Genomic DNA, 19474 nt, shown 5'->3' with positions numbered 1-19474 from the left:
ATACACAATAATTGACTCTTGCATTTAAAAAAGAAATCTCCCCTAGCTGGGTATGGTGGTTTATGCCTTTAATGTCAGCACTCAGAAGGCTGAAGTACAAGAACCAACATGAGTTTGAGGCCATCTTGGGCCACAGAGTGAGTTCCAGGTCAGTCTGGGATACAAGAAGACCTCTCAAAAATGAATAAATAGGGACTGGAGAAATGGCTCAGCAGTTAAGATGCTTGTATGCAAAATGTAACAACCCAGGTTTGGCTCCCCAGTACACACGTAAGGCCAGAGGCACGGTGGCACATGCGTCTGGAGTTCTTTTGCAGCAGCTAGAAGTCCTAATACTCCTATATTCTCTCCTTCTTTCCCTGCAAATAGAGAAATAAATAGTGTGTGTGTGTGTGTGTGTGTGTGTGTGTGTGTGTGTGTGTGTGTGCGTGTGTGTGTACGCAATGATCGCACTTGCCATTCAAGCCCAAGTACCCAAGTTTGATCCTCACAATCCACATAAAAACCAGTAGCTGTAGCAAGATTCTATGGTCTCAGAACTCTGATGAAAAGACAAGAGGCAGAGACAAGAGAATTTCCCAGAAGCTCTTGGTGAGCAGCACAAGAACACACGAAGAACAACTGTGGAGTGAGACTGAGAGAAACTCTGCCTCAAATGAGGTGAAAGGCAAGAGCAGACCCAAAAATTGTTCTCTGGCCCCCGTACACACTGAGGCATGTGCACGCTTGCACTCACACACACAAACACCTATACACATGTGCGCACACACATATATGTATAAACAGTAACAAAAATGTGGATGATAGTCTGGAGAGATTGCTCAGTAATAACTGTACTTCCTATGCAAGTGTGACGGCCTGAGACCACCAAAGTTCAAATCTCCAGATCCCACACATAAACAGAGGGGCATGGTCACATTTGACAGTGGCCCCCAGTCCTGCAGGGGAGCAGAGACTCAAGAGTCTTCACAGTCCTACAAGCTCTGAAATCAGTAAAAGGAGGATCCAGTTCAAAACCAGACCAGGCAGAAGGGCAATGGTTCACCTCATGTTCCACCACAGCCTCCACAGGCAAGTGAACCCCCCCTGCACCATAGCTGAGCTATGGGGCACCGCAAGGGACCATACACATGCGTTCATCACACACACAAACCAAAATAAAAAAACATTTTAAGTGATGGCATTCCTGAGTACAACACCCAACATTGAATTCTGGCCTCCATAAGCACACACATGCACTTGCATGAACATTACATACACATGTGCACAAATATATGCAAAACTGTAGGTCACACACACACACACTGGCCTCCACAAGCACATGCATGCACATGCATGACCACTGCATACACATACACATACACACACACGTGCACAAATATACACAAAACTGTATATAAAAAAGTTCATATACTAAAAATTAAAAATACAGGTGAAAGAATTCAAAGACCTAAATAAGGGGAAATATATAAACTATGTCCATTGATTGAAGGATGCAATACTGTTAAGAAGTCAATTCTCTTCAGGTATAAATTCAATGCAACCCAATCAAACAAAAGTAGGGTTCTTTTATAGAAACCAACAACTGGATTCCACAATTATATATCAAAGTACAAACAATTTTGGGGGGAATGAAGAAATTTGGAGAATGCAGACTATAATAATCAAGATTGTGAGGTGTTGGGGAAGAGATAAATATATCAAGGGGACATAACAGAGTTGAAAAACAGCCCCAAGGAATATGATCACCTGACCTTTCACTAACTTGCAAAAGCATGTCATAATTATTGGATATCCAACAATAAAATAGCAATGCCCAACCAATACTCCACGAAATTGTCAATAATTACCTTGAAATGGACCATTGACTTGATAATAAACCTAACGTTACAACTTTAAAATAGAAAAAAAAAAAAAAAGCCAGCCATTATGACTCACTACTTTAATCCCAGCACTTGGGAGACAGAGGTAGGAAGATCACTGAGAGTTCAAGGCCACCCTGAGACTATAGAGTGAACTCCAGGTCAGCCTGGGCTAGAGTAAGACACTGAAAACCACACACACAAAAAAAATAAATAAAATAATAAAAAATATTTTTAAAAAAGCTGTAATCTTTGATTAAGAAAGAAATATTTTAGGGCTAGGGAGGTGGCTCAGTGGTTAAAGTGCTTGCCTGCAAAGCCTATGGACCCAGGATCAATTCCCCAGTACCCACATAAAGCCAGATAGACAAAGTGGCACATGCATCTGGAGTTCATTTGCAGTGGCTAGAGGCCCTGGCACCCCCATTCTCTCTATATATATTTTTCTCTCTCAAATAAATAACCTTTTTAAGAAAAAGGATTTTAGATAATATAAAAAATGTTGATGAATTTGGACCCAAAGACTTTGTTAGGAGAAGAAAAAGCACTCTGAAGACTGGAAGGAGACATGTTCAATGTGCGTATCTGACATTTTGACATTTCCTCAATGGACAAAATGTTGACAAAAATAATAGAGCCCATCCCGCTGTCTCCCCAGCTTTGAATTAGATTCTAGCATCACAAGAAAAAAATAGGAGGGGGAAGAAGAGATGCAAGGGAGAAATAGGAGCTGAAGAGGAAGAGAAATATGATTCATCTACTAGAATGTCCTATTTAGAGCTGAAGAGATGGTTCAGTGGCTGAAGGCACTTGCTTTCAAAGCCTGACAGCCTGGGTTTGATTCCTCAGTACCCATGTAAAGCCAGATGCATGAAGTGGTACGTGCACCTGGAGTTCATTTACAGTGGCAGGCGCCCCTGGCACATCCATTCTCTCTGTCTGCCTGTTTCTCTCTGTACCATCTGCTTTAATAAATAAATAAAATACCTAAAAATAAAAATATTAAAATGCCTTTAAATAAAACCTGAGGATACCGTATGTTGGCAAAGGTGTGAAACAAGCAGAATGATGTGGTTGTAACTCATTTTAGAAAGTTTTGGAAGTACCTTACAAAGTTTAAAACACACCCATTCTTAGACATTTATCAAATGATATGAAACTGCATTTTCATACAAAATCCCTCCAAACAGAAAAACAACCTAAATATCTCTCAATGGGTAAATACTGGAATTTAAATGTAAAGGTTTGGTCCCTGTACTGGTTTGACTCAGGTGTCCCCCATAAACTTATGTTCTGAATGCTAGGTTCTCAGCTGATGGAGATTTGGGAATTAAAGCCTTCTGAAGGTAGTGTATTGTTGGGGGCCATGGGTATTATGGGTGTTATAACCAGTTTCCTCCTGCCAGTGTTTGGCACACTCTCCTGTTCCTATTGTCCACCTGATGTTGGCCAGGAGGTGATGTTCATCCTCTGCCATTGTTTCCCCCTGCCATCATGGAGTTTCCCTTTGCGTCTGTAAGCCAAAGTAGTCTTTTTTATTTTTCCACACAATTTGCTCTTGGTTGGGTGTTTTCTGCCAGCAATGTGAACCTGACTGCAACCGTCCCCAACTGGTAGATCCAAGCAGTGAGGGGTGATTGCATCATAAGGGCTCTGCTTCAATGGACAGATGAATGCATCAATGCATGAATGAATAAATAATGAATGAATAAATCTACCCATTAATGGATTTGTAATTTGTCACAATTATTGGGAGGTGGCAGGAGAGAGATGTCACCTGAAGACATACCTCTGAAGGGTATGTGAGTCCTGGTTTCTTCCTATCTCTATCTGCTTTCTGGCCCCTGTGAGGTGAGCCACCTCTCTCCTTTCCATAATTCCATTCTCCACAGTGTTCTACCTCTCCACAGATCCAGACACAAAAGGGCAACCCCGTGATCAAAAATAAATCTTTCACTCTTGAAATTTCTCTCAGGCATTTGACAAAGTGACAAAACATATAACATACACACACACACACACACACACACACACACACACACACACACACAACAGGCTATTAATAATAGGAGACTGTTGATGCATGTAATAACTCGTGTGTCTCTCAAATACGAAGCTTGCAAGAGGCCCATGTCCTCCATGCTGTGACTGAAGTGGCGTTCTGAAAGAGACACACTGTACAGATGGAAAGCAGACCAGCGGTTGCCAGCCGCAGAGCAGAGGAAGGGGCTGATTATGAAGACACAAGACCATTTCAGGTGATTAATGAAATATTTTGCATTGACCCTGGTGGTGGCTACATCACTTACCTAAATGTCCACAAAGAATGGAGTTGGCAGCTAACATTTCCCAGTTTCAAGATTTATTACCCTTTACAATAGCACACAAAAGACATGAAATATTACAGATCTTTAAAAGGGTGAACTTTACTGTATGTGAATTACCTACCCATAAAAGGGTGAATTTACTGTAGGAAAATATGCCTCAGTATTTTTAAATGAACATGATATCCTAAAGCAACCAAGGTGGGGCTGAGATGGACGCTTCCTTCCTGCTGGCTGTGTTCCGTAAGGCTGGAGAGTGCTGTGCAGGCTACGTAGGGAAGGTAGAAGTCGTCCACACTACCGCCCCGGGATGAACGCTGCACTCAACAGCACTGAACATCCAGGCAAGATGGGCCCTCTGGCTCAATAGTGGCGTGGAGGCCATGGAGGTTAAGGAACGTAAGTCCGAATGAAGACTCTACTGTTCCTTTATTGCTAACGGATATGCCATCAAGCCGCCACCCAAATGTTTGTCTTTATATCCACAGGTCAGGTTGGCTTTCTGCCCTGGTCAGAAAATCTCCCTTTCTTTTTTCTTCCGCAGTGGATCAATGCAGAGAATCATGACTGGTCAAAGTGCTGAAAACAGGGACTGCTGAGTGTCTGGCCCTACATGGGACAAACCCCTCATCCCCTTTAGGGTCCAGGGAACATTTTTTTTTCCCTCAGAATGGAAAGAAAGTAAAATCTGGTAGATGAGGAGCCACTGTGGCTTCTGGGCATTATGAGGCCATTGCACTCATGCACTCACAGACATGACAGAGCCAGCCATCATGCTTTGTAGACAGGGGTGGGTCTTGGAAGGCCACTCCCCTCCCCAGTGAGCTTGTGATAATTAAAGATTGCCAAGGACGGGCAATCATTCCCTACCCAGGCACAGTCAACAGTAAAAGAAAAGAATAAAGAATTAAGTGGACTGAAGGAGCTAATGGAGGGTGATTAATAAAGTAACATCGAAGCATGAAAATGTCAAAAACAAATCCAAAAAAAAAATCACATATGAGTATAGAAAATTAATTTTTTTAGAATTAAGTCCATTTAAAAAAATTTTTTTGTTTACTTTTACTTGAGAGCGACAGCAAGAGAAAGAGACGAGAGAGAGAGAGAATGGGTGCTCCAGGGCCTCCAGCCACTGCAAATGAACACCAGACGCATGCGCCCCCTTGTACATCTGGCTTACGTGGGTCCTGGGGAATCAAGCCTCGAACCGGGGTCCTTAGGCTTCACAGGCCACTTCTCAACCACTAAGCCATTTCTCCAGCCCATAAAGTCCTTTTTTTTTTTTTTTAATCGTGTACAGCAGTGTCCAGAGCCAGGTCTGGCCCTACAAAACATGCTGATGCATTTGCTGAAGGAATGCTGCCATTATTGTGGGAACTGGCTTTTCATCACTGTTAGCTATTGCGTTTGACTTTTTAGCACCTTCCTCCACTGTTCATGCCAGTGGTCCACCTCCCTGGCCACAATGCTCAGACCTGCGTCTTGGAGTCCATCAGGAGATGTTCCACCCAAGGTCGATGAGGAAGGCTGCTTTCTCCTTTCCCACCAACAGATGGGAACCAGGTCCAATGGAAGCAAAACCCCTTCCTGTGTAGAAAGTGCACCAGAGCTTGAGGTGTGACCTGGCAAGCAGGGAGATCAAGTGAGAAGAGATAACACTGAGTGCCTGGGCCTCATTAGCCTGAAGCAGGATCTACTCTCGTAGATGTAGCTATCGGGATCAGCAAATGTCTCCTCCCCTATTAAACAGAGTTCCTACTGTCTGCTGCCAGTGAGCTTTGAAAATCAATTATAGCAATGACAGGAATAGTAATGGTCCATATTTGTTAGAGGCTTACTCTCCAGAGGATACTTTATTTTTCCTCACTGCAACCCTGAATTTTGTGCTCCCCTCATCCAAATCATGTGGACAAAAATTGAGGAAATGTAAAGAGATCAGGCAATTTTTCAATATAACACTATTAAAATATTTACCTACACAGCACATTAAGACTATTTTATACACAATAATTAATAATTAATTAATAATAATTAAATAATTAATAATTAAGAGAGTTTTACTCATGCTGCAGAGATTGACTGCTCAGTGATTAGAGGCACTTGCTTGCAAAGCCTAAGGACCCAAGCTCAATCCTCTATTACCCACATAAAGCCAGATGCACTAAGTGATGCATGCATCTGGATCTCATTTGCAGTGGCAGGAAACCCTGGTACACCCATATTCACTTTTTGTTTGCCTCTTTCTTTCTCTTTCTCAAATACATAAATAAATGAAAATATAAAAAAGTGTGTTACTCAATTTTTCTGTTGTTACAACAAAATAGTGGATGCTGGGTAACTTATGGAGAAAAGAAATCTATTTAGCTCATAAGTCTTAAAGCCCAAGGTCGGGTAGCCCCATTGGTTTGGCTGTAGTGAGGGCTGGGTTACATTTTGACAGGTGCACAAAATAAAGAGAGATTCCATAACAGAGAGGAAGCAGGAGCGAGGAAGGGTCAGTCTTGAGCTTTTTATTTTCTTTTATTTTTTACTTTTTATTGACAGCCTCCATACCTATAAACAATATATCATGACCATAATCCCCTCCTACCACCCTCTCTTTTTCCTCTCCCAAATCCCCCCATCCACTGAGTCTCTTCTTGTTTCTAACTAGTCTCTTCTAGCTTGATGTCATCAGTTTCCCCTTCTATTAGGCAGGTTTGTATAGGCAGCATCAGCTTCTGTGAGGTCATGAATGTCAAGGGCACTAATGTCTGAAAGACAGCATCACAAACATGATTCCCTTTCTTTTGGCTCTTGACAATCTTTCTGCCACCTCATTTGCAATGGTCCCTGAGCCTTGGAGGGTATGATAGAGATGTCTCACTTAGTGCTGAATCCTCCAACTGTCACTTCTTCTCAGTGCTTTGCTTAGTTTTGAGTCTCCCCATTGATCACCACCATCTGAATAGAGAAGTTTCTTTGACCAAAAGTGAGAGTAGCATTAATATGTGCACATAAACATAAATACTTAGAGTACAGTGTGGTGGACAAAATATGTCCATTTAGCCAGACAGCAGTAGTAGTTTCCTACCTCTTAGGGTTTATGACTTCCCCAGCCATAGGTTTTTGATAATGTTTTTAGTGCCAATCAGGAAATTCCTCCTGTGGAGTGGCCATCAAGGACAATCAGAGAACAGTTGGCTTCTGCCATAGCAAACATGCTACCATTGCACTGGTGTAGCCTGGGTGTCTAGTTTTGAAGCTTGCAAGGTTCACTGTTGGTTAAGACTATTAATAAATTTTCTCCCAAAATAGGCTGCATAGGTCTTTCCAAAACCAGTCAACAGGGAGGAGGTTTCCAGCTGGGCTCCAGCTTGATTTCTCAGTGACCTGTAGCCCAAGCATGAGGAGTCTTCAGCAATAGGGTCTTACTACCTAGTGGTGGTGAGCAACCACAGTAGCCTTGAGCTTTTACAGCTTCTATCTTACACAGACCAACCAAGAGCCCATAAAAACTGCATTAATTTCTCCCAAGAAGGGTACCCCTAATGACCTAACTAGTCTTTATCTCCTCTTAATCTCCCACCTTGGAAAACAAGCTTCCTACATGTGAACTGAACTCTGGGTGGAAAAGGGAAAAACTCTGGACTCTACAGTTGGTTTCATATGGAGGTTCTCAACTGGAGATGGAGATTTGCTCTACCAAAGGCACATAAGAAATTTCCATGGAGCACCCCATGCCCTGAAAGCCAATAAAATTAAAATCTGTAGATTCAGGCCCAAGTGCCAGCACTTTCTAAAGCTTCCCACATGATTCTAATGTGTGACCAAGGTTAAGAACCCCTGAGTAAACTTTAGAATTGTTGGCAGCTCAGTTTCACAGGGAACGCCCAATACTTTCTCCTCCCACTGTAGAGAATACAGACGGTGCTTGGTCCTCAGCATATCCTTTTCAGAATTCAATTAAGGGCACACTGAAAACACATGCAAAGAGGGAAACAGCAGCTTCTGTGCAAGAGTTTCTTAGGAAGAACAAGATAGAGGCTTATCATGTCAATTTTTTAATATTTGAGCCACAAAAGGAATTCATCAAAGCAGTGAAGTCCTAAACCATCTTGTTAAGCTCCAGTGTGTGCCTTTTTCCAATACATCCAGCCATCCAAACAAGAGAGAGGCAGGGAGACCATTACGCTGGTACCATCATCACTCCTCTTTAGGGCTTTAACACCTAATTCCTTAGTTCTCACCTAATAGAGCAATAATGAATGTCACCCAGACAGTGGGGCTTCATGCCATGTTGTATTTCCATTTTCAGGGACTGTCTACAAGGATAAAGACTTTTTCTTTGGGGGCAGACTTTCAGAGAGATAAAAGTGGACTCTGTCATTGCATGTATCCATCAGTCTGTCACTGGGTCGTAAGAAACTAATTTATCACCCCATTATTCCTCCCTTTTCCTGTGGACAGTTTCTACTGACATTCTGTGTGGCCTTTTAGACAGAAATAAAGCTTGATCCTTCTAAAGACAGAGATATATTGTTTTCTCTTGAGGAGAGAGAGCTGATTTGGAATCTAACCCGTAGGACAGAAAAGCTGGCTGTAATATTAGTTTGCCAGAGGGTTTGCATACAGCCTGCCAAGTCAATAAGACGTTCTAGCTTTATGACCCTAGATCCAGTTCTTGTCCCACTGAAGAATCAGTCTCATCCTTTCTGTAAAGGTTACATTGGTGTGCACCCTTAGGTGGATATTAGGAGACCTGTAAATGAATGGAGAGATGGCATGGTCATTAGGTTTCATAGGCTAATGCCTTAACCACTAAGGTTCAACTCCCCAGAATCCACATAAGCCAGATGCACAAAGTCATGCATGTGCACAAGGTGGTACATGCACCTGGAGTCTGATTGCAGTGGCTCGAAGCCCTGGCTGGCCAATTCCGTTTCTCTTTCTCACTCTTGCTCTCATAAAAAAATAAATAAATAAATAAGGGCTGGAGAGATGGCTTAGTGGTTAAGGCACTTGTCTGCGAAGCCTAAGGACCCATGTTCAACTCTCCAGATCCCACATTAGCCAGAGACACAAAAGTGAGGCAGGTGCAAGGTCACACATGCCCACCAGGTGGTACAATCATCTGGAATGTGATTTCAGTGGCTGAGTCCCTAGCATGCCAATTCTCTCTCTCTCTCTTTCTCTGTCTTTCTCTCTCTAAAATAAAATTAAAAATTAAATTGCATTGTCTCACAATTCCAGAGGCAAGAAGTACCAAGATCCTGGTTTTTAACTGTTTGTGAGTGAAAGAAGGAGAGGAGAGGGGAGAAGAGAGGACAGAATGAATCCTGTTGCCCTTCCTCTCTAGTCCCCAGTCCTTCTGGATCATGACTTCACTCTGACGGCCTCACTGAATCTAATTTACCTTCCTGATGATTGGACCTCTGCAGAGTTGACTTGGAGATTAGGGCTTCAACATAAATTTGGGGGGAATACAATTCAGTTGGTAAAATTCCATCCCACCTACCTCACGGACTGTGTAGCTCTGGAAAAGTGATTCAACCTCTCTGGACCGCACATGCCTCAAGCTGTCAAGTGAAGATAATAGCATTGAAATTGTAGGATCATTGGACACGGGAATAAGATGTTTATCAAGCTATTAGCGTATTTTCGTGTATAGAATAAGCACTGAAAATGGCAATTTTCATTTAATGTTGCTACCACAGGTTAAGTAATGCTGGTTCAGGAAAAAAGTGAAATGAATTAGATTGTATTTGTTTCATCCATTTTTGTTCACAGAGCCAGAACCATACTCAACATTGGAACCAGTAAAATGTGAGTCCAAATCCTGGATCTACTATCACAAAATGTCATAGGCTGGGTGGCTTCAAGGTCAAACATTGATTTCTCACAGTTCTGGTACCTGGAAACCTGAGATCGATTATTATATTCCTGGTGGAAGCTTATTTTCTGGTTTATTCTCACGTGTCAAAAGATTGAAAGGTCTGGTCTTATTCTTTTCCTATGAAAATACGGATCTCAAGTCAGGTGTGGTGGCGCATGCTTTTGCTGTTCATCCCAGCACTCAGGAGGCAGAGGTAGAAGGATCACTGTGAGTTCAAGCCCACCCTGAGACTACATAGTGAATTCCAGGTCTGCCTGAGCTACAGAGAGACCCTATCTTGAAAACCCAGAAAGAAAAAAAAAATCAGAAGAAGAAGAAGAAGGAAAGAAAAAAGAAAATACTGATTTCATCTTTGGGGCCCTACCTTCATGACCTCATCTAATATAAGCCTAGCTATATGCTAGAGATTCCCTTCAAGTACCACCACATTGGGGATTAGGTTACTAACTCAAATTTAGGAAGATGTATACCCTATCACACTCCCTTGGACCTGTGTTGATCAGGAGTCTCTTGGTTATAAAAATCAGAAGCCCCAGATCAAAAGTCAGAAGGGCACTTATTGATCCATGACCTGAGAAGTCCATAGATACTCTGGCTTTTGGGGTCTGTATACAGTTTTGGAGCTCAAATGATCACAGCTGTCTTCTTCTCTCTTTCCACCTCTCCTTTCTTGGTGTGGGTTTTACTTCCAAGATGAAAAGGTGGGCCCTGTCTCCCTAGGCTTCCCAGCCAAGTCACAGCCACTCAAGTCAAGAAAAGGTAGCTGAAGCCCCAAGTCCATCTTCCATTATTCCTGTAAGTCAATCTCGGAGCCAATCACAATGAGCTGAGGTGTGGGGCATTCACGTTGGCTGGTCCTCAGGCAGAAGAAAGGGAAATGGATGATGTAAGGGAAGGGCAAGCAGCAGAATTTCATTACATACTCTGAAGTCCCAATTTTGACCTGAAGTAAGGAAATGGTTACAGATCTTTCAGGAACAAACAATAACTAGGTATGGTGGCCCATGCTTGTAAATCTCAGCATTCAGTATACCCAGGCTGAAGATTCCCTGTTCAATGTCAGCCTGGGCTATATAATGGGACTTTGACGGGGGAGAGGCATCAATGCAATACTAAATGGCACTAGCTGGTACTAGCTGGTATGTGATAAATCACTTCTCATATACACATAGCTCTGTAGCTCTGTCTAACATTTTGATTGCATAAATGTCTCCCTTTGACCTTCTCATTCCATCCTACTATGGCAACCACACATCTCCCTGACCTGTTGTTTATGGGAGTTTTCAGGCTCCCTGTCAATGCCAGTAAATTTTAGCTATCTCCAGATCTTTGTCTTATGATCTCAAGTAAATAAATCCAGCCATGCCTCCAACACCTCATAAACATGGTGTAGCACTCCCATGATCCCAGCACTTGAGAGGTAAACGGCAGAAAGATCAGGAGCGCAAGTTTATACTCAGCTACACAGCAAGTTCAAGGCTTGCCTAAGCTACATGATACCCTGTCTCAAAATATGCAGAGACATTTATCCTACCCATAACTGTGGGCTAACTCCAGAATGCATGACCCATATACCTCAACAAGGAGGGGCCAGAGGGAGGGGGTAAGACATGGATGAGCCTAACAATGGTACCAAATTGACTGTATTCGCTGAGTACAAAATTAATTAATAAAAAAAAGGGGGTAAGGAAGGAGAAAGAAAAGAAAGTAAGAAAAGGAAAGGGAAAAAAGAAAAGACAGAAAGGAAAGGAAAGGAAAGGGTCTCTGCTTTGGCCTTTATTGAGATGTAAATGACCTGGGGAAGAGCTCTATCTCAAATGCCAGCTAACAGCTCAGCTAACACTTTGCAGAACCTGGGGGATTATCTGAGGCCTGTGACACCCTGGGGACTCTGGCAGTGAAAAGGGAAAAAGGAAGGCTTATAAATGGATTGCAGAGGAAGGAAACAGTGCCCAAGTTCTGCCTCTAACTTTTCCTTGGGTACCATTTCCACCCACTTCCTCCCCAAATCTGGGCTAATGAACCTCTTAAAAGAATAATTGCAGCTGCAATTAAAAGTTTTTGGCATGTGCCAGGCTTCTTCTGTGAGATGCTTCCATTGTGCCTTCATTCTGTAGCCTTGGGCAAATTTTATCAGCTTAGAGAGCCCATTTCTTTCCTTCTTTCTTTCTTTCTTTCTTTCTTTCTTTCTTTCTTTCTTTCTTTCTTTCTTTCTTTCTTTCCATATGCATGCACGCATATATATATATGCAATAATAAAGGGTTGACATATATTGAGTGCTGACCATATGCTACATATGTTTTTACATGTAACAACTCAGCCAAGTTTCATAGTAGCCTTATGAATTACCATCATTACTTCTATTCTGCAAGTGAAAATGCTGAAGTTAAGTTACTTGCCTTTGGTCACATAGCCAGGTACTCTTAAAGCCAAGTTTTGAACCCACACAAAGCCCAAAGCTTGTGGTTTCTACATTGTCTCCTAAAACAGAAATCCCTAAACAACTAGGTATGTCAGAGCATGGGACGGGGAGGAGGACATGGAAGCCCAGTCCTCTAGATGTGAACCAACTAGTACATTCGTGACCTCACAGTCGATATAGTTACCTCCACAAGATCTGCATGATACTGTACCCATCAACATTTTTATGGAGGAGGGCAAAAAGAATGAGACATCAGAACTGAAAAAAATAATAATAAACTACTCAGAAAGAGGAGGGGTTTAAGCAAAATGAGAGTGGGGGAATGAAAACCGAGGATATTAATGATAGGGGACTATGATAATACTATACAATGTTAATGTATTCACAATAAACAAACAGTGAGCTCATGAAATTAAAAAGGCTCTGGTACAACAAAGGACATGGAAAACAGAGAAAAGAAGCAAACTACAGAATGAGGAAAAATCTTTGCCAGTTATACATCTGATAGAGGATTAATATCTAGGATATAAAAAGAACTCAAAAAAACCTAGATAAGAAATCAAACAGCCCACTCAAAACTGGGTGCAGAACTAAATGGACAATAAGCATCTAAAAACGTTTCAAATCCTTAGTCATTAGGGAAATGCAAATTAAAACTACTTTGAGATTCCATATCACTCCTGTCAGAAAAATCACGAAAGTGAATGACAATAAATCCTGGTGGTGGGGGGGAGAATAGGAGCCCTTCTACATAGCTGTTGGGCATGTAAACTGGAATAGCCATTGTGTAAGTCCGTGTGGATAGATTTCTTATATGACCCAGCTATACCACTGTGGTAGTTTGATTCAGGTGTCCCCCATAAACTTAGGTTTTCTGAATGCTAGATTCCCTAGCTGATGGCAATTGGAAATTGAAGTCTCCTGGAAGTGGCGCATTGTTAGTGGCGGGCTTATGGGTGTTATAGCCATTTTCCCTATGCTGGTGTTTGGCACATTCTCCTGTTGCTATGATCTACCTTATGTGGGCCAGAGGGTGATGGCCACTCTCTGTTCATGCCATCATTTTCCCTGCCATGATGGAGCTTCTCTTTCGAGCCTGTAAGCCAAAATAAACCTCTTTTTTCCCAACAATCTGCCCTTGGTTGGGTGATTTCTACCAGCAATTGAACTGGACTGCAACAACTATTCCTTGACATGCACCCTAAGGACTCAGCTCATTACTACAGAGACACTTGGTCATCCATATTTATTGCTGCTCTAGTCACAATGTCTAATAGACAGGACTAGCCTAGATGCCTGTTACAGTCAGCTTCGTATTGCTGGTAGAAATCACCCAACAAAGAGCATCTTGTGGGAAAAAGAAGTTTATTTTGGCTTCCAGGCTTGAGGGGGAAGCTCCATGATGGCAGGGGAAAACAACGACATGAGCAGAAGGTGGACATCACTCCCTTGCCCACCCAAGGTGGACAACAGCAACAGGAGAGTGTGCCAAACACTGGCATGGGGAAACTGGATATAACACCCAGAAGCCTGCCCCCAGTACACCACCTCCAGGAGGCTTTAATTTCCAATTGCCATCAGCTGGGGAACCTAACATCCAGAACTCCTAAGTTTATGGGGGACACCTGAATCAAACCACCACAATGTCCATCAACTGATGAATGTGAAATGAAGATATGGTACATTTACACAGTGGAGTTTTATTAAGCAGTTAAGAAAAAATGGAATCATGACATTTTCAGGGAAATATTTGGATCTGAAAAAGATTATACTAAATGATGTAATCCCAGGCCAAGAACAAAATGGCTCATGTTCTTTCTCATATGTGGACCCTAACTCCAAATGTTTAGGTTTAGAAGTAACTCTTTTCAGATGGAAATAATCACCGGAGGGACACAAAACAGACAGAGCTCAAGTTGCTCTTTTCACATCATAAGTCGCGACTCAAAATCCACCCCCAAGCATACACCTTAGGTCTGGACTCCAAGGTTTTCCCCCATTGACGCTTCCAGCCAGGCTGCTGGAGACTCAAATTACTCACTTACTCAAAACTACCTCAGACTAGAGACCCCTAGGGCCACACCCTAGACCATTATGACTGAGAAAAGGGAGGAGAGTCGAGATCCATAGATAAGGCAAGAAGACAACCAACTGCCCACCACAAGATTCTTCCACAGCTACCAGTGCCCAGGAGAACATGCAGAAGTGGTGCCATGAACACTGCTCTTACTACTAAGCTGACAACCAGCTCCAGGGTGATAGTGGTGAACATGGTGATCAAGCAGAGCTTAGCAAAGCAGAAATGCAGAGGCTACAAAGAACTCAACACAAAATCAGACTGCCAACAGGCCTGCCATGGCTCAGGGACCATTGTGGAAGAAGGGTCAGAAAGACTGTAAGAGCCACAGAGTGGGTGGGAATACCCTGATGCATAGTCCCCCCACTATCCAGTTGGGACTCACTGATGTCTTCATGACGCCACAGTGAATCCCATAACCCCACTGAGAAGGGCCCCAGGGAACTGGGAATAGAGAAGAGTGAATAAGAGTATAATCTGTTATAACTGATAGAAAAAAATGCCTCAGACTATGAGGGATATATGTTCACATTCAAACTGCCACCGCATCAAATTAGAACAGAGACTAGTTGGAAAGAAAAGGGGTTCGGTGGAAGAGGGATTTAGGAAGGGGGAAAGTGAGGTGATGGGGAGTGGTATGATCATGGTATATTGTCTATATGTATGGAGGCAGTCAATGAAATGTTTTTTTTAAAAAAGCAAGCAAAAGAAACCTATACTACTATATACTACTATGCCAACCCACTCAAACAAGAACTAATGCTAATTAAGAGGGTATTTGAAAGACACAGATGTGAAGAGGATCTGGGGATAAAACTCACCAACAGTCAAAAAAAGTGAAAGACTGCTTTAGTGATCGCCTACCATCTGTATCAGATCAAGATTCAGGGTCCCAGGGAAGAGGGCTGCCACCCTCCCGTGGCAGGGGTGAACCATGCAGCACAGAGGAGAGCTGTTGTGCCAAATAAAAAGGTGCCACTAAGCAAATAGAAACAACAAAAGACAAACAGGCCCACTCCTTGTAATACCAGGGCCCCTATGAATGTTAAAACGGGAAGGGATCTTTAAGCTTTCTGAGCTATCACTGGAAGAGTGGCCACCCTGGCAGAGATGGCTTTAATGTTATAATGTTGCATGTATATAGGAATTCCAAGCCTTCTTGAGCTTCAAAGCCAGAGCTGGACAAAGACTTCCAAATTGCTTCAGCAGCTTCCAAAGGAACACCACTCATTGAAAATGCTAAGATAATTTATGGGGCACAACATTGGAGAAACCCAGTGACCCCCGTGTCAGAACTCAGTATTGCTGACAAAGAAGCAGGTAGCATGGAAGCTATAACCTTGATAGAGAATGAGCCTGATTTACGCATCAAGTGTAACTCACTCCCAGAAGCACCAGGATGAGCTTTAAACTAATCTTCAGACTGTCCTGCTCCATTCCTTCCTCCTCTGTCTGCTTTCATCCTGGGACACTCCCTAGGTGAACATTTTGAAAATACTTTGAATGAGATAGCATGTCCCTTATATAGCCACTTTCTCAATCATACACATGAAAGCAACCCTAATTACATGCATTATGTCACAAATAAAAGAATTAAAACAAGAAAAAATGGGGACTAGTTGGGAATGGTGGGAAAGGAAGGGGAAATAAGAGGGCAATGGGGAGTAAATATCAGAATACATTATATATATGTAATGTCGATTAAAATAGAGCAAAATGTATGTTTATTCTCCTAATCATTACTGGTGACTTTAAAGAGACTGGCCAGACAGTATGGTTCTGACCATATTAAAGACTTGCCTCCCGCCACTAAGATTTCACAACCCAAGGAAGACTGACTGACAGTGTTTGTCATTGTGCCGTGATATTTAAACTTGATTATCAGCTTGATGGGATTTCGGTCACCATGGAAACAAATCTCTGGATATGTCTGTGAGGAAGTTTCCAGGTTGGGTTAATTGAGGTGGGAAAAGCCACCCTAACTGTGGGCAGCACCATTCCATGGGCTGGGGCCCTGAACTGAATCAAAATGAGAAAGTGAGCTGAATGCTGACCGCATTCCTTTCCCTCTTTTCCCAGGCTGCAGATGCAATGTGACCGGCTGCCTCATGCCCCTGCCTCCATGTCCAAAATAAGCCTTCCTTCCTTCAGTTGCTTCATGTCAGCTATTGTGTTACAGCAATTTAGCACACTAATACACTAAAATGGGAGTTGAAGACCTAATTTATTATTTTATTTATTTTCCTTTTTGTTGACAGCTTCCATGCTTATAGACAATAAACCATGATAATTCCCTCCCCTCCCCTACTTCCCCTTTCACAAATAGACGCTCCATCATATTCCCTTCCTCTCTCCATTAGTTTCTCTTTTATTCTGATGTCATCATCTTTCCCTCCTATTATGAGGGTCTTGTGAAGATAGTGCCAGGCACTGCGAGAAGACCTAATTTCTTACTGCAACCAATTCCTCAGTCTGCTCATACTTCAGTAGATTCCCCACTTCCCTCGTCAGAAAGTAGTGGGATTCAAGCACATTGTATCTATACTAAAGTCCACTAGATAGTTCAATCTAGAGTGTGTAGATTGTCCAGGGCACTCCACAGAGTGCGAGAAACACACTAGTGTTTCTCAAAGGACAATCATTTATTTTCAAGTTCACACCCAAATCAAGGTTTGAATTATTAGATTCCGGACTGGCATTAAAAAAGGGGGTCACTGCTAGTCAAACTGACTGAACCAGTGAGAATGCAGCATTATAGTATCTAGTATAACTACTCAGGATTTATATAATGGACCTAAATTTGCCTGCTTTTATGTCCCTGCACCTCTCATTCACAATGTGGGGTTTAGCCAATTTTAGCTCCCTTAATAAGATGAACCAGCAGAACCTAGACAATGGGTTCTTTCATCAAATAGATCAGTGGCAGAGCACTGTCTTTCCTGGACCAAAGCCAGAAGGAAGTCCCTTCTGGCATCTCATTGGTAGACACTGGCAGGAACCTGCCTGTTCCTAAACCAATTGCTGATCCCAAAGGCATGGACTCACACTGGCGGTCTAGACAAGTCACCTAGATTGATGCCCAGAAGTGGAGTCAACTGTGGAGTCCATTCACCCGGGACATTCCATACTGAAGATGACAGGCAATTAGGCTTTGCGTCTCACACTAGTAATCCCTCTACTTGGGAAGTGGAGGCATGAGGAGAATAGTGAGTTCAAGGCCAGCCTGGGCTACATAGGGAGACCATATCTCAAACGAACAAATAAAATATAATTTTTATGTTGTATGTGTGTGGTGAGAGAGAGAGAGAGAGAGAGAGAGAGAGAGAGAGAGAGAGAGAGAGCACATACACACCAGGTAGACGTGTGGAGTGCAGAAGACAACTTCAGGTGTCAATCCTCACCTTCCACCTTGTTTGAAGCAGGGTCTCTGGATGCTCACTGGTGTACTCACCAGCCCATCTGACCAATGAGCTTCTGGGAGAGTCTCCTGTCTCCACCTCCCTTCCTGCTGTAGGGCACACAGGGACTACAGACACCCTGCCGCAGCGACCCACTTCTGTGAAGGTTCCAAGGGTTGAACCGTAAGCATTCATGCTTGAACAACAAGTGCTTTATCCACTGACTCATGTTGCCAGCCCTGAGAATTATTTTTAAAAGATGAAAAGTCAAAGGTGTCTGAGAGGAGGATGCTTAGAAAGGTAGATTCTTCTTTTAACTTTTTATGTATTTACCTGTTTTCTGTGCTTCTGTCCAGAAAAGGCAAATTTTGGAAGCAGACTTCAGACGAAGAGAAGTAGATTGCCTTGTGGGGGAAAGATGTGGCTGTTTGGCAAACCTCACCAGGGAGGGAGAAGGGCGGCATGCTGAATGATCCGGGTGACTACTACCGTCATTGTGAGTTGTGCCATCACTGTATCTTCTCACTAACCCCACATTGCTAGGCAGTATTCTCTCCATAGAAGCTAAAACCTTTAAGTAAAATGTTCAAGGTCACAGAGCTAATAGTAGAGTTGGGACTAGTGTCCCATGTGTCTAATGACACCCTGTATGATTTTCAGCAGCTCACAAGAAATTCCTCCACGCTTCTATCTTCTTATACAAGCTACAGTCGTAACAATAAGCACTGCTTATTGAGCACTCCCTGTGCTAGGGACTATACAGAAAGCTTAAGACATGAGTTCAACTTGAGCTAGAAGCGAAGCTCAGCAAATGGTGTGCCCATGTGTGTGCGTGCACACACACAAAGCAACCAGGGCTGGGGACAGAGCTCAGTTGATAAAGCACCTGTCTCGTAGGCAGGAAGACCAGTTTTATCCCAAAACTCACATAAAAGTGTTAAGTGTAATGATGCATGTTTGTAATCGCAGTGTTGGGGAGGCAGAGACCAGTCAGTCTAGTCTAATTGGTAAACTCCAAGTCAATGAGAAACCTTACTTCAAGAAAGATGGCGCTCGCTTCGGCAGCACGTATACTAAAATTGGGATGATACAGAGAAGATTAGCATGGCCCCTGCACAGAGATGACCTGAAAATTCGTGAAGCATTCCATATTGTTGAGTAAAAGCTTTAAGAACAGAAAAAGAAAGAAAAAAAGAAAGAAAGAAAGAAAGAAAGAAAGAAAGAAAGAAAGAAAGAAAGAAAGAAAGAAAGAAAGAAAAAAGAAAGAAAAAGGGATGGCATTTGTATTGGTCAGAGTTGTCTAGGGAATAGTACCAATAGAATGAATATGTATTATATAGGGGATTTATGAGCTTAACTTACAGGATATCGGCTGGACAGTCCAACAACGGCTGTCTGTAGGCTGGAGAGTTAGTGAATCTACTGGCTGCTCAGTCCACAAGACTGGATGGCTCAGCAGTCCCAATCTGGTACTGAAGGTCTGGAGGATTTCTGGAGAGAAAGTGATGTGCAGTC

General features: G+C 42.7%; 1 non-coding gene across 1 annotated transcript; it reads left to right on the top strand.

Moving 5' to 3' along the window:
- The first annotated feature begins 19008 nt into the window (after positions 1-19008).
- On the top strand, positions 19009-19115 carry LOC123453400. The gene has a single exon (XR_006632793.1). It is a non-coding gene; the product is annotated as a U6 spliceosomal RNA (small nuclear RNA).
- The last annotated feature ends 359 nt before the right edge of the window (positions 19116-19474 follow it).

This window comes from Jaculus jaculus, chromosome 11 (genome assembly GCF_020740685.1).
Source record: "Jaculus jaculus isolate mJacJac1 chromosome 11, mJacJac1.mat.Y.cur, whole genome shotgun sequence".
NCBI lineage: Eukaryota > Metazoa > Chordata > Mammalia > Rodentia > Dipodidae > Jaculus > Jaculus jaculus.
This window is presented reverse-complemented; position numbering and strand designations above follow the sequence as displayed.